This window comes from Schistocerca gregaria, chromosome 2 (genome assembly GCF_023897955.1).
Source record: "Schistocerca gregaria isolate iqSchGreg1 chromosome 2, iqSchGreg1.2, whole genome shotgun sequence".
NCBI classification, from domain to species: Eukaryota; Metazoa; Arthropoda; class Insecta; order Orthoptera; family Acrididae; genus Schistocerca; species Schistocerca gregaria.
The window spans coordinates 1047086360-1047092307 of NC_064921.1; positions in this window are offsets into that span (position 1 = coordinate 1047086360).

The window sequence follows — 5948 nt, forward strand, 5'->3', positions numbered from 1 at the left end:
AGCAATAATTAGCACAACAAAGTAAGACAAAGCAAAGATGTTCTTTACAGGAAATGCTCAATATGTCCACCACCATTCCTCAACAGTAGCTGTAGTTGACGAATAATGTTGTGAACAGCACTATAGCATGTCTTGAGTTATTGTGAGGCATTGGCGTCGGACGTTGTCTTTCAGCATCCCTAGAGATGTCGGTCGATCACGATACACTTGCGACTTCAGGTAACCGCAAAGCCAATAATCGCACGGACTGAGGTCTGGGGACCTGGCAGGCCAAGCATGACGAAACTGGCGGCTGAGCACACGATCATCACCAAACGACGCGCGCAAGAGATCTTTCACGCGTCTAGCAATATGGTTTTCTTTTGTTATAATAAAACTGCATGTCATTCCAAGCATGTGTGTCAATTTTTACCTCTCTATCTACATTATTCCGTGGTTTATTAAGTTTTCAAATTTATTATAATAATAATAATAATAATAATAATAATAATAATAATAATAATAATAATAATAATCAGGCACCTTCCGATATATAGCCAAACAGAACTGTCGGCTCTGCTCTGGTTGTGAATAATTAATAGATGTGTAACAATACGTATGTTTTTGAATAGGGTCTGCCTTTAGCAAAACACCATTTTCTTTTTTAACCCAAACCTGTTTCACTGCAGTTGCAGCATATTCAGTGGGCTTTTATTTTATGACAAAGAGTGCTCTTTACTGTTTATATACATCTCACTATTAGTTTTTAAATCATAATTACAAGTATCTGAAAAACACATAAAATTGATGAATTCATACCTTTTTACCACATGCTGCCGCTTTTCTGATGTATTGTGTTTCTACACTGACTGTTTTGTTTCACCATTTGTCATCTTTTAACCACTTACACATTAAAGTAGATAAACAGTTTAAGCCAAAATTACGTTTTGAAAATTGTTATTTCTATGCCTGAAATTAATTATTCTCTCTATCCCCCCCCCCCCCCCCCCCCATGGATTCCCGTTTTTCCATTTGAGGTTACGAAGCAGCTTCGTTACACTCGCGTCTTGATGGAATCTACCAGTAACAAATTTGACATGGCGTTTTAGAGAAAGCACTCCTCACAAAGTTACTCATCAGTAACTAAGAAGTGCGTTGCAGCGTTTCCGCATTTATACAAACGATAAGAGATTCACTGCTATCAAATTGTTTGCCGAGTCCAGGGTGCCAGCAAAGTAACAATTACACATAGTTTTAATCAACGAGGTTATTAACTAGTGTTAACGAAATAAAAGTCAAGGAAATAATGTTAATGAATGTTCATGTGTTTCCGGCTACCTAGACGTAGACATCTGCATGGTTCTTCGAGAATTAGAGATATATGTAATAAAGAATATTAGACCGTGTTTAAAACAAGTTTCATTTTATCCTGCTTCAGCACATTTGGACTGGCGTTACACTGCCTGCCTTGTCAAGCATCTGCCTCCAGCGACCCCATGTGCTTGGGGCACTGTACTGGTTTATGGTCACAGAGGCAGCTCCTTGTGTTCTGGAGACAACCTGATACATACTCCGTAGACATATTGACAATGTGTCATTCCTTGTCCAGACAATTACTAATTAAGATGTATGTTTCTGGGCAGGACGCCACTTTGAATTTTTTTAAAGTGTCTTTAATAAAGTATATTTCATTACCGCTCCTGTCCAGCGAGGGGGATTCCACATTTATCAGATATTTGCCAGCCTCTTTTCCAGAAGTTACTGCCAGACAATCGGCAAAAATTGAGTCTTCTCTGTTACATCTGCAGGTGCAGCAGTGCATATATGTGATACACGGAGGTGTTAGTCTTCTCGTGTCACAGAAGCTGCTCTGGGGAAAAGAAAAGAGCATGCCATCATTATAGCATGTCCTCAGAGGCCGCCGCACAGTGTAGTGATATTGTGAGATTTACGTGGGAAATGGGACGTGTATATACTGCTGATATTCAGTAAGTTTGTAGTTCTTACAACAACACTGTTGTCAGTCTGATAGTGATATTGTTTTAACATACATTTTTTTCCTATTACCTGTGGCGGCAATGCAAACAACCCAATATAGCACTGCGCTGCATGTGTACATTCTCCAAAGTTTCCGTACTTATTTAAGAGTATTTAACCTCCCCTTCACTTATCGACCTTAATGACAGTGAAAAATTAAACCGGGTGTACCTAATGGAAATTTGGGAAAAGAAGTCGTCACCGAAGTTAATTTGTCGCTACACACCGACTTAATTTAGAAAAAAAATTAATAAAACCGGAAAACTGAAAGTTGATTTAGTGACTGAAATTGATAGTGAACTTTGTTTCTGAAGCACTAAGGAATTAAAGAAGGTTAGTCTTGGGCTACTTCGACAATCATCTCAAAAGCAACTTGAATCTACGCAATTTATAAATAAGGAATTTAACTTTGAAATTGAATTAAATGGTTTTGAACAATTAACTATAGTAAAATGTATGTACCAAGCTGAGCTGCAGTCACAGGTAAGCTAAAATATGGTAACAAAACTTGCACTCCTAATTTCTGCTCCTGTAATCTAAATATTCTGTTTGGTTACTGTAGCGGGTTATGAATACTTTACTGAACTTTGAAATTAAAGCAGTGAAATTGAATATTACTTTAATGCTGGCGTTTGAATTTCAACGACACTGGTTCATTCTGGAAAAGGAAGGGACCCTGTTTGGTAATGCAATTGGGACAATGAGCAACAAATTTTCATGCTAAGTTGCTTTATTTTAGTGATGCAAATGGAACAGTTTGAAAGCTGAGGTCTGCCATACAGTTCTAAAATTTTACGTGCTTTCAGTCTTCCTTATTGGTTGATTGAAGGTTTGAAGTCGTCGATCGAGGGGGGCGGCGACAATCATTTTAGGCCTTCGCTGTAGCAGAAGCTGGATGTTGGTGCGCCTTCTTCTAGACATGGTCACCAGGCAAAACGGGCTCTTAATGTGTGCCAGGTATTGCTTCCCGTCCGCGACACCGTACCAGAAACTACCATAGCAAGGCGAGTGCAATTACATGCTGCCAAACCCCGAAAGCGCGGCAACTCGCGGCTGCGTCACTCAACACACCTGCTCCACCGCTCCACTCCAGCCAGACTGCTCTGCCCGCACTCCACGCGGCAGACTTAACACTACGAAAGATCCTAAACACTATGGTTCTCCACACGAACTATCAATGTAATTGTTCGATACCACAGTTTTCCCTAGGCAAGACCCAGCGTAAAGATACAAATAATATTTACAAAACAAACCAATTATACATCGACAAATGCATAAATATATATAAATTTTAAAACAATTACAATATATAAAGATAAATGTCACCTTCAGATAACAAAATAACGAAAAAGTATGTAGTACAATGGACGGAAATAGGAGGATATGCATTTCGGCGTTACAAGTCTTATTGCGGCGATTAATGTAGGCTTGGTACTCGACTCATTTGTGCAGGGGTTGAAGTTTTTTTTTTTTACTAAAGCAGTCGAAATTGCAAAATGTGTTTATTATGACAGATTTCAGCTTATCTTAAAGACATCCTCATATTTTTGGACATCCTAAGGCTAATGCTGGCGGCTTCTCGATTTTACATGTGATACCACGGTCGTACACTTTCTAAGTAGGCTGTTTAGGTTTTTTTTATTGGTAACGCCGCCGCCACGTAGCACTCTGTATAAAAATCACTGGCTGTGCCGTGTGCAGTCTGTGGCTGGTTTGCATTGTGGTCTGCCATTGTAGTGTTGGGCAGCGGCAGCTGGATGTTAACAGCGCGTAGCGTTGCGCACTTGGAGGTGAGCCGCCAACAGTGGTGGACGTGGGGAGAGATGGAGTTTTGTAATTTGTAAGACTGGATGTCATGAACTACCATATATATATTACGACTATTAAGGTAAATACATTGTTTGTTCTCTATTAAAATCTTTCATTTGCTAACTATACCTATCAATAGTTAGTGCCTTCCATAGTTTGAATCTTTCATTTAGCTGGCAGTAGTGGTGCTCGCTGTATTGCAGTAGCTTGAGTAACGAAGATTTTTGTGAGGTGATTTGTAAAACGTATAGGTTAATGCTAGTCAGGGCCATTCTTTCGTAGGGATTTTTGGAAGTCAGATTGTGTTGCGCTAAAAATATTGTGTGTCAGTTTAAGCACAGTCGTGTATAATTTTTCGAAGGGGACGTTTCGTAACTTATCACTTGAAGAAGCGAGCAGCCGTCAGCAGCAGCCATCGGACGCCCAAAAAAACTGAGGATGGCTTTAACGTAAGCCGAAACTAGTCAAGGAACCAATGTTATTGCGATCTCGACTGTTTTAATCGAAGTTGGAACTAGATCGCTAAGCTCCACGAGAAATGTTTTCTAAATTTATTTATTTTTACAGAGTGGATATTTTGTTGATAATCGTACGTTAGAATGAAAGTGACTCCATAAATTGACTTGGTACTCACCTAGTATGTGTGTGTTGCTGGGAAAAAAATGGAAATTGCTCAACACAGGATACAGAATTATTTGTTAAATGTCCTGCTGTGTTAAGTTGTTTAACGTGGGATATCTACTTAATTTGTTCCACTATTGCACTGTGGTAAGTGGTCAGATACGTTTTTATCCGTGTGCGTATCCTCGGAGACCTGTAAATAGCAGTGGAAAGTGTACTGCTAATGTCACAGTATTTTAACAATTACTGACGTCACACCATAATAGGGGGACACGTTGCTCATAATATTAATTCATTTGTTCCTTGTCGTCCTAGATCTGTCTGCCACAAATCAACCTTACCAAGGTTATGGACATAGGTTTGGCCAAGGCCGTGTGAAATATGGGGAGAGCAGTTGAAGCAGAACGTAAGGTTTGAAGTTGCTGTTCACCTTTCTTTGATTCGTATTCTCAGGCGTAGGTCTTGCCTCTGACGTAAGTACACGCTTGAAGATTTTGTATGACCTATCAGCTTCGTTGTTTTCACTGCTGATATTTTGTATGAATCTTCTGGAAGTAGTTTCTCTATATCGCTTTTTTGTGCAGCGGGATTCCTTTAACGTGCAGGGTTCCTAAATGTTACACAAATTTTGTACACATGTAAATCACCAGCAGAGGATGTCTTAGTAGGAAGACGCAAAGTGGTACAGCCCCATGTTATACTTTACCATTCCTGAGGAAATTATAGTCAAAGTTCCGAAGGTGTATTATATGCCTTTTAGCATTTATTAACAGCAAAGGAATCAGTTTCACAGTGGCTAGTATCGCGGATTCACACTTTTCGCCCATGTTCGAAATGCCATTACTTTAACTTTTTAAACTTTTTCATTCGAAAAAGCCATAGAAGATTACGAGACGAATTAATGAACCGTATCAACATTAGAATAAAATATATGAATTGACATGAGAATGAAATACAAAACCGGGAATTTTTAAAAACTAACCCCTGAAAACACCATACACTTTTTCAAAATATAAATACATCACACTTATACTGAAACCAGTGTATAATGTTACAATTAATGTAACACCCTTGTATCCGTAACTTGGTGATAAACAGCGTTGTAACTTTCTATGGGCATGGGTATACAAATTAAATGTACAGGGTGAGCGGATGGGACGGTGGTGGGCGTTTCGGAAAGAGCAGGGCATGGTTTCTTTGTAAAGGCCATTTACTGGCAAAAGCTACACTATAGGGAATACATTGTTGGGCCAGGGGAGGTGAGGGTGAGCCAGAAGTATGGCGAAGGTTGGCGTCTGCGAAAACAAAGTCCACTGTGCCGCAGCACTGCGAGAAGTGGACGATGTTCACTGCTACACGGCACACGTCCAACTCTCAAGAGAGCAAGAAAATGAGAGAGCCACGTGACGGGCAGCCTGGTATATTCGAAGCACCACTCGGCTTCCTCCTGATTGGTCAGGATCGAGAAACCCGCGAGGGCGGCAATGAAACTTTCCAGAATG